Below are 10,965 nucleotides of genomic sequence, written 5' to 3'. Positions count from 1 at the left end.
GTTGTCTGGGCAAGCATGCTGCTAGGTGACACTGTCCATCTCGAAGGAGAGGGACACTCAGCTGTAAAGACTCAGCACTCTGACAAGTGAAGAGATGGGTCAGAAGCTCTTACCTACAGAGAAGTCTTGGGGAAAGATGGAGTGCACATGCAGAAATCACCCTCAAAGGTCACTGGGCCATCCGTTTCTGTCTCAGAAGGATGAGAAGGTTGCTGGTCATCCTTGCATGCCAGAATGAAGCACTGCTCCCCTCCCCCCCATCTTCCCAGGAACAGCAATGTGCGTGAGCCACACTGGGACAGGCCTGCTGCTAAGGGTGGGTCCAGAAAAGTTCCTGAGAAGGTAACAGGAAGTGAGGACCTAAGGGAGGAACCTTGGGAGCTAGATGAGCAAAAGGGGCGGGGCCAGGAGGGAAGTCTCACCACACCTTTGTAGTTAGTGACCTGAGGGCGGAAGATCTGCCTGCGGCCTACTGACAAAAGCCTGTAAAAACAAAAGGATGCTGTTGGCTCTCTCCAGAGACAAGGAACATGGGAGCTCTGGGTCCCATGCCTGTGATGGGCATCCGACAACCCGACGTGTACAGACTAGGCCAGACAGAAAAGCCTGGAGGGTGATGCAACCCTGCAGTTCAGAACCTGATACCACATCCCACCAAGCTTAGAACATGGACAACTGGAAATGCACGGCTAGAAAGACGCCATTGACCGGAGGATGTACCACAACAGCACAGATGTTACAGTGTGGGAAATGTACACCCTTACACTAGTGGATCATGGGAAGCATTTTTCCTCTTTAAAAGAACTGCTCAAGGTCTCTCAGTGTTCAAGTAAACATGGGGGGGGGTGCTAAAATTTAGTAGATAACAAATTTATGAAAACAAAATTTTCTGGATTTTATGCTATATAAGAACAGTGCTTGGTTGCTTATTTCTGAGGGCTTCATGAGGATGTGAGCCTCTACAGTAGGGCAATGTGCAGTAGTGTCCACTGAGAGAAACTCAAGCAGGACTTTCTTTCCTCTCGTGGCCTTTCCAGCATCTTCCTTCAGTGCTGGCTCATCTGTCATCTATCCAGAAGCCAATCCAGCATCTTTACCATGATGTCAACCACAAGAGCAGAGGGCAGGCTGCTGGCTGCATCCTCTCACCATCCTTGGCAGTAAGTGCAGCCGTCCAGCCATCTCTTTTTCCACTTCCCATACTGTCCCCCACTTTTCCAAACAGGCAATTCTCTTTGCCTTTTCAAGCTCTGACCTTGGGAACCACCCCCAAGGTCACCATTCCAGGATAGTTCCTTAGGGAAACACCTGCAGAGCTTACTCTGAAGGTTCATGGTACCCTTCTCCAAGACTTTTGCTGATGAGGAACCAACGCCCTTGATTGGGAGACGTCTGTCCTTAGATTCAAAGCATGGAGACTTTTGCAAACACTACACCACATTCTCTGGCCTTTGAGCTATCTTTGCCCATCCATCAGGAACAAAGTTCCCAAACAACAAGAGTCCCATAGGACAAAGCTAACATTCTACAGGCTTGAAGACAAAGTGGCTTCCTGGGTCAATTTGCTGACCTCTGGCATTGCCATTTCTCAGCTTTGCAGACACAGAAAAAGAGATTTGTTCTGGAAGGATTAGTCCACAGGACAAAGACGCCATTCAGAATCTCAGGCAGCAAGGCACCAAGCCAGAGAGGTCTGACCCTAACTGTACAGGGCAGATGATGATGATGACGACAATATTTCTTCCCCCATCACCCCACCATCTCCCCCTCCCCCTCCTCTCCCCTTCCTCCTCCTCCTCCTCCTCCTCCTCCTCTTCTTCATGCCTCTTCAGTCAGGACTCAAATGAAGAGGATGATTAAGCAGTCCCTGAAAGTGTTCAATGTTAACTATTTGGAAAAATTCTCCCCCATCCTCCTAACTAGTTCCTACCATTTGAAGTTAATTTTGAAGACATGCCATACAAATAGATAAACGTATATATGTGTGATTATGCACAGATGTAGGTATATGTGCATGCCAACACTAAGAGGCTAGAGGTCAATTTTAAGTGTTGTTCCTCAAAAGCCACACACCCGGGGCTGGTGAGATGGCTCAGTGGGTAAGAGCACCTGACTGCTCTTCTGAAGGTCCTGAGTTCAAATCCCAGGAACCACATGGTGGCTCACAACCATCCGTAACAAGATCTGACGCCCTCTCCTGGGGTGTCTGAAGACAGCTACAGTGTACTTACATATAATAAATAAATAAATCTTTAAAAAAAAAAAAGCCACACACCTTGTTTTATTCTTAGTGGGACCTGGGAGTCACTGGCAGGCTAGACCAGGTGATCAGTGAGCCACTATCTCTCCCCAATTCTGGAATTACACTACCTACAGCAAAACACACTACCACGCATGGCAACTATGGTACTGGGTGTCGAATCTGGGTCCTCATGCTTCATAGCAAGCAAGATATCCACTGAGCTATTTCCGAATATCCCAGATGTGGCTGCTCTGGGCATTTAATATGGAGTCATAAATTATGTAGTCCTTCTTACCCTCTGAGGAGCTATTGGCACTTGATGGCTACCAGAAGAAGTCATGTTTGTCAGAGGATATGGCCACTGGTATGTTTCACATGTACCAGTTGGACCTACACCCATGTACAGATGCACTAATTGGTCTTGGTAGGCATGGTGATTTAAATGAGAAATGTTGAGAAATGTCCCAGGCTCATTCATGTATGTGAACACGTGGACCTGAACTATGGGAACCTTTAGGAGGTGCAGGCCTGCTGGCTGAATATCATGGGGGTTGGTTTTGAGGGTTTACAGCCTTATCTAACTTCCTAATCTCTCTCTCTCTCTCTCTCTCTCTCTCTCTCTCTCTCTCTCTCTCTCTCTCTCTTTCCCCTTTGGGTATATAGCGATATAATCAGTCAGCTTTCTGTTCCTGCCTTTCCTGGATGCATACAAAGGCTTTCTCTCTGGAACTCTAAGACAAAATAAATTCTTGCTTCTGTACGTTGCTTATGGTCATGGTATTTTGTCACAGAAATGGAAAAGTAGCTAATATAGTGAGCTTTAAAAGCAGAAAAGGCAAAGAAGACATGAAGTTATCAGGTGAAAAGATCAGAGAAGTTCAAAGGAAGTTAGTGGGAAGAAACGGGGCTGGTCAGATCAAAACACATTATATGCAAGAATGAAATTCTCAGAAAAAATATATATGTGATCCTTTGTGATGGTTGGTCATGATGCTTTTAAATTTTATCCATGATAGGCTAGGCATGGTGGCATACACATTTAATCCCAGCAAAATGGGAGGCAGAAGCCATCAGATCTCTGAGTTGGAGGCCAACTTAGTGTACAGAGCAAGTTCCAGGACAGCCAGGGCTACACAGAGAAATTCTGCCTCAAAAACAAAAAAAAAAACAAAAACAAAAATCCCCAACTTTTTGTTGTTGTTGTTTTACTCAGGAGATGGAGACATGAATCAGCAATTCCGAGTGACCCAGGTTCAATTCCCAGCACCCACATGGTAGGTAGCTCACAGCCATCTCTAACTCCAGATCCAAGTATCAGACCCCTCTTCTGGCCTCTTCTGGCACTGCGCAAAGAGTGCACAGACATATATGCAGACAAAACACTCATATACATAAAACAAATGATTTGTAAAAATTTACCCACACGGCGTCATGCATAAGTATGTCATTACTTTTTGAATTTTATTGCTGTTTGTTGAGTCAGTCTCACTGTTGCTCTGGATTGTCTAAAACTATGTAAACCAAATGGCCTCAGTGCTCCCAGAGATCCAGCTGTCTCTACCTCCTGAGTGCTGAGATTAAAGGCATGTGTCATGAGGCTGGAGGAATGGCCCAATGGCTAGAAGCACTGGCTGCTATTCCAGAGGACTCTAGTTCAATTCCCAGTACCAACATGGTGGCTCACAGCTGTATATAAATCAGTTCCAGGGAATCTGACGCCCTCCTCTAGCCTTAAGAGCACCAGGCATGCATGTGGTCCATAAACATAGATGTAGACAAAACCTCCATACACAAAATAAAGTTCAAAAGCATGGAACACCACACCAAGTCTTGCTTTTCATCTTATCATTTTGTTTGTGCATGTGTGTGTGACACATATGTGAAGGTCAGAGAACAACTGTGTAAAGTTGACCCTCACCTACCTTTACATGGATTCGAAGGATTGAACTCAAGTTGCCAGCCTTACACATCAAGTACTTCACCTGTGAGCTATCTTGCTCACCCTATGTGTGTATGTGGTAGGGGGACACCTGAGGGAGAGCGCGCACGTGTGTGTGTGTGTGTGTGTGTGTGTGTGTGTAAGTGGAGGCTACAGGCCAGTTTTCAGTGACTCTCTTGATCATTCGAGCTCACTGATTGGCTACACTGGCTGGTGAATGAACATTAGAGATCCCTGTCTTTGTCTCTCCCTGTCCCCATCACTCCCTCATACCACACTGGGGCTGTAGTTGTGCCAGGCAGGAGTGATAGGGAGCAGAACTCAGTCCCTCATTACTTACACAGAAGGCATTTTATTGATTGAGCCATCTCCCCAGGGCTCAGTGTCTGCCTTTCTAAGAACTCCCAGACTTCACAAAAGCAGTGACCCTGCTTCCCAGTCACCAGCAGTGTTACGGAGACCCCAGTTTCTATATGTCCTTTTGGACAGCCTTGTCACTGTTATTGTTTTGATCTGGTGGGTGTGAAGTTAGTGATTTGATTACAGTCCCATGTCTCTAATGACATTAAACACTTCACACACTAATCAGGTATTTTTTAAACTTGGAAACATATCTACTCAGACCTAAAGGCCAATTTAAAAAAAGTTATTTTAATTAAATGCATAGATATTATATCTCTTCAAAATTTGTATTAAAAAATGAATGTCTTACTACACTGTACCTATAAGATGAAGATGAAGATGAAGCTGTTGAGTAAAAGACCTTGAGACTTATCTTTAAAGGAGGCTGCATTTAAGGAGAAAAAACAAACAAACACTTCTCAGTCACTACCCTGCTTACGTGTCTTGCCTGGAATGGATGAGGTAGGTATATCTCTAGCAGCCATTTTGAACCATGAAGTTACCTTGAAAATGCAAGTGATGAGCTAGGGGTAGCCATACAGGACAATAGAATCTAGATTCCTGATGACATTGTGGAACCCTGTACCATCTTTTTACCTGTCTCCAAACTTCTCTCACATGGGAAGATGGGCCCTTTGCTTCTGTGTCTACAAGCCCCCTCTTCATTCAGATCTCTACTCTTCCCATCAAATGTGATTTCTGAGTAGCCATTTTAGGTCAACCCAGCTCTCCTCCTTGTCCACCTAATTTGATTCTACATCACTTTTCCAGGATTGAGGCACGAGTCGTGCCCTTGAGAAACCTGACGTCAAAAGTGACAACGAAATGAAACTGGCTTACAACAGAAGTCACACTACCAAAAAATGTGTAAAGGCCATGGATCTGTATTAGTTATGTCTCTATTGCGGAGACAAAATGCCATGACCAAGGTGACTTATGGAGGGAGGGCTTCTATTTGGGTTGATGGTTCAGGAAGATAAGCATCACTGTCACAGTGAGACATGGGCAGCAGGAAAGGATGACGGCAGAAACGCTGAGAGTTCACCTTCCAAACTTCAGGCAGCATGCAGAGAGCAAAATGAAAAGGGTCTTTAAGTTCCCCAAACCTGTCTCAATGGCATTCCTGAAGCCTCCCCACAACTGTGCCAAAAACTGGGGACCAAGTACTCAAATGCCTGAGAATACAGAGGGACATGTATTGTTCAAAGCTATCACGTCCTACTCCCTAGCTGCCATAGTCTCATGGCCTTTACATAATGCAAAATAATCAGCCCAACTTCTAAAGTCCAAAAAAAGCTGCTTATAAATACAGTAAAAAGGGGTGTTATGTATGCATAAAGGCAATTTTTATGTTTAGGATGATTGTCAATTGTATTGTCCTAACACTTTTTAAAAGTCCAAAGTTTTATTGAGACACAAGGCAATCTCTTTTCTGTAACTCCCTATGAAATTAAAAAAAATTATATATGTCCAAAATACAATGGCATAGATGTTCATTACTGTTTCAAATAGGATGACTAGGGGCATAGTAAAAAATCCTGGATCAAAGCAAGACCAAAACTCAGCAGGGCAAACTCCAGATCCTGTGGCTCCAATGTTTGATCAGAGTTTAGATAGTTACATCTCTCCAGCTCTGGGCATTTCTCTCTCAGGCTGGTTCCACTCCCTCTGGCAGATGTCTCACAGCCCTGATATCTCAAACACGCTGAGGTCTCTGATGCAACATAAGCTTCACATTCACTGCCTCACACAATGGCCCCACAAGGGACTCCCCTGCTATGTGCCTGGCTTCCGCAGCTCTCTGAAGCCAGAGGAAGAGTCCACAACCTCTTAACTAGTGTATCCCTCATGCCTCTAAAATGAGCACTACATGGACCCAAGTCCAGTTCCCAGCTTTGGATGAACCCTAGCCCTACTGAATCACACTTGCTGCACTTTTTATTGTTCCTTTCTAGAAGCAGAAAATTCTCCATGCCTTTTCTTTTCACAAGTTGGAAGTTTAGCTAGATGAGTTCTCTCCCTACTATTACTACTGACCAGACATCGCTTTAATTTCCCTCTCTTTCAGCCCAAAACTTGTCTGCAACATTAAGTTTCCTGGTATTCTTTGTCTTCTCAACCTACATTTTTATTTCTTTCTGCCTCACTTGCTCTTCTTCACTGCCTACGATTACTATCAACTATGCAACAGAGTCAATACAGGCTGTCTTAAAATCTACTCTGCCACCAAAGAAATTAGTCCATTGCCTTTAAATTTAGTCTCATGAAGTTTCTTAAAAAGGCAGCCACATTTTTGCCCAAATATCACAATAATGCTCTCTAGTACACTTGCTAATATGGTTCTTCTCTGAAACCTTGTACGTATGTTGGGCCTCCACGATCCATGCAGCTCTCGGCACTACTGTCTTCCAAGCTCCAACTAGGATGGCCCATTAAACTCTGCTTAAAGTGTTCACTGCTTTTCTAGTCTAAAACTTTACAATTTTCCACATTCCTCGAAACAAACAAACAAAACAGCATGGTCAGGTCTGTCACTGCAGTACCCGGCTCCTGGTACTTGTTACTTTTCTATCGCTGTGATAAAATTCCATGACCGGGGGGGGGGGGGATGTGTGGAGGAAAGGATTTGGGTGTAAGGCTCTAGAGAGAGAGGCAAGACCATCTCAGTAGGGAAGCATGCTAGCAGGCGGGCATGGCAACAGGAGTGGCTTCCAGCCTGAATTTTAGTTTTCAAGCTGTAAGAAAAGAGAAAATTCAAAATGGTGCAAGTCTTTAAGCTCTCAAAACCTGCCTCAGTGGCATACCTCTCTAGCAAGGGCATACTGAAGCATGCGTGTGCACGTGTACAAACAAACAAAAGCACCCAGATACACACACTGTACAAACTGGGGGCCAAGTATTTAAATTCCAGAGAATACAGAGGGACATCTATCATTCAAACCACCAATAACACCAAAGAAAAACATCAACAGGAGGCAGACAAGACGGTGTTCTTGAAGCTAAGAAGTTACCACGCAAATAGGAGGGGGAAACGAACAGATGATGGAATAACAGAGCCCTCTAGGAATAGTGTGGCATGGTGGGCACAGAGAGCCTGGGGAGCCACAGATGAAACAGGATCCTGCCTGCTTAATCAATGCTTGTAGTTACTATATACGCAAATGCTTCATGCAGCACTGACATGGGCACATGATGACAGATGGCATCCTCAGCACTGGACCCTTCGGGTCATAAGTGGAAATGTCCCATCATTTGGTGACATCACAGTTGTCACAGTCATGCCAGCATAGTACAGCATGTTGCTCCTATTTTTGTGATACTGGTATGAACACACCCACCACAAAACACGTTATGAGAAGGGGTAAATTTTGGCTGAGATTTAAAAGGACATATATCCTTCCCTGTAGTAGTGCTGAGCCACAAACAAAGTTGGGTAAAAGTGCTGAGTACTCAAAAACAAAGGGAAAGTAAGCAGGCTTCCCAGGTCATCTGGCCATGCTTCCCTAGTTTCTGGTTCCCTCTGGCTTGGGTCAGAAATACTCCTATAAGGGTTTAATATGTAGAAGGTGGTTTGTGTGACCGCCCTGTAAGAATGGCTTCAGATAATGGAACAGATATCCTCATCTCTGCCATCCTCTGAGCTGCTTGGCACATAAGGTAGATAGTTGTCCAGCAGGCAGGGGAACAGGCCACACAGAGAAGTGCATCTTAGCTCACATACTGAGGGCCAGTATGCATGCTGTTACACCTTGTTATGCCAAGGCTCAACAGGAAACTTTGGCAATGCAGTCCTGGAGTACCAACCCTTCTAAATACCTGGCCCCTCTATAGGGACATTCAATGCAGTGTCAACAGGCCCCACTGAGATGAATTTCCTGAAAGGATCGATCAAGAATGAATGCTTTCCATGTCAGCAAGTGATGCTACTTCTCAAAGTGACACTCAAGGGGACATTTCAAAGGCAGAGAGGGAAGGTGGCAGTGTGAGAAAACAATTTAAATTGATCTAAAAGGTACCCTGGCTGGTCCTTTCCTACCATGTCTGAATGCTGACCAGTGCTTTTGTTTCTGTTATTTTGATAAACTACTAGGCAGCAACTAAAAATAACTGAGCAGCTCAGTTTTAGAAACTTTAAATGAAAGCAAACTAGCTACATGTAACATAATGTAATGTCATGTAATGTAATGGTACATTACACACTGCACTGACCAGCGTTCCCTGGAAATTTAAACTAGCATCCAAAAAAACCAAGAAGCCGAATGTTCTGCACAACTCTCATAGTGCCTGTAACCTAGGGGACCAGGTGGAGAGCAGAGCCAGGTCTTTTCACAAAGCCTGAAGCCACAGTGACTGTTGAAGGGTTGACAGAGGGAAGCAAGTAGGGAAGGAAAGGGTGGACAGCATGTTCCAGCTCAGAGAAACTTAATGCTGATAGTGTACAAGACACAGAAGAGGACAAAGCATGGCCTGGGAAAATGCTTGAAACCAGGTCACAACAGAAGGTGGGCTCTGGGAGCTGGGGAAACACAGCAATTAGAAATGGATTTAAATGAATAAAAAGGAAGGAGGGAGGGAGGGAGAAAATAAACAAAAGAAATAAAGGGGAAGGGAAGGAGGGAGAAAAGGAGGAAAGAAGGAAGGAAAGGGAAAGAGAGGGGCATTTAAACTGAGAGTGGGAAGGAAATAAACCTCTGACTGCCATGTGTGACACCCGTTTTCTGTACACACACATGCAGCCTAGATATAAGAAACCACTGCAGAGCCGGGCGTGGTGGCGCACGCCTTTAGTCCCGGCACTCGGGAGGCAGAGGCAGGCAGATTCCTGAGTTTCAGGCCAGCCTGGTCTACAGAGTGAGTTCCAGGACAGCCAGGGCTATACAGAGAAACCCTGACTCAAAACAACAACAACAACAACAACAACAACAACAACAACAATAACAACAACAACAACAACAAAACCACTGCAGAGCACCAAGGCTCTGCTAGAGGTCAGGGTTTATTTTATTTATTTTATTTTTGAGAGCACATATCACTGTGTAGCCCTGGCTGAACTGGAACTCACTCTGTAGACCTCAGAGATCTGCCGAGATTAAAGGCATGCACTGTCAATCTGAGCAACGGGCATGGGTTCGGATGAAAACATGGCTTCACTTGAACAGCTTGACTTCCCAGTTTCCTAAACATTACCATCAACCCTATGGCCACACTAAGCCCTCACCAGTATACGTGAACCACTCACTCCTCAAACATGAAGGCACATACCAATAGCCTCCACCAGCCACACGGGTCCTCACAGCCACACGAGTCTCTTCTCACCATTTTCAAGCCAACAAATCATTTTCAATTATTATCACTCACCTTGGCTATGTAGCATTTTATGTGAACAGTCTGGCATATAATTGACTCAGCTTGCCTTACTGGTTCAAAAGGAAACTTGAGCCACATATGGTGTGGCTATCCTGTTGTGTTAACTGTAAAGACCAGTACCCACCCCTGTTCCAGATTCTAAATTCCACTGCCTCATCTGTATGTCACAACCAGTCCAGCTGAACAGCAACCCAGGGGAATGAGCCACGCCTCTGGCAACGTATAGCTAAGTGCAGCAGGCACCTCATGTATATGGATTCAATACTCTCCTTTGGGCATTCTGCAGGCCAGCAGAATGATTCAGTACACCGATTCAAAGGAACTGCGCCAAAACACACAAGACCCAGAGGAGAGGTTACAGTGAAAACAAGGAACTCAAAGCAGTCTTTTCAATGGTTTGCTCCGCTCTCCAGACATGCAGAGAAGACACAAGAACATTCTCCTGTAGGCTTAACCACTTCCAATTCAGACACGGTCATGGGTCTTGGATGTGCACCTGGGAGAAACTGGTTTGCCAATCTTGGGTCATTAATGGGAAGACAACGTACAGGGACCACAAAGCCAGCAAAGGGTTATTTGGAGCAGTCCTGCACACAAGTTAGCACAACAAAAGAATTCAACTTCAATTTCACTGATTTAAATTTAACACTTGGTGAGAAATGGGGTAGGCAGCTGAGTGAAGTACTTCCAAAATCTAGCAACCTAAGCTTGAACCTGGAGCTAACTCAGGTAAAGGTGGAATAGGAAAACCAGCACTACCAAGTTGTCCTCTGACCCCATACACACAGTAACAAAATTTGGAGCTTAAAACTTGAAACTGGGGCTGGAGAGATGGCTCAGCGGTTAAAAGCATTGACTGCTCTTCCAAAGGACCTGAGTTCAAATCCCAGCAACCACATGGTGGCTCATAACCATCTATAATGAGATCTGACTCCCTCTTCTGGAGTATCTGAAGACAGCTACGGTGTGCTTACATATAAATAAATAAATCTAAAAAAAAAAAAAAAAAAAAAAA

This window comes from Mus pahari, chromosome 2 (assembly GCF_900095145.1).
Source record: "Mus pahari chromosome 2, PAHARI_EIJ_v1.1, whole genome shotgun sequence".
In the NCBI taxonomy this organism is placed as follows: Eukaryota; Metazoa; Chordata; class Mammalia; order Rodentia; family Muridae; genus Mus; species Mus pahari.
Note: the sequence above shows the minus strand (reverse complement) of the source record.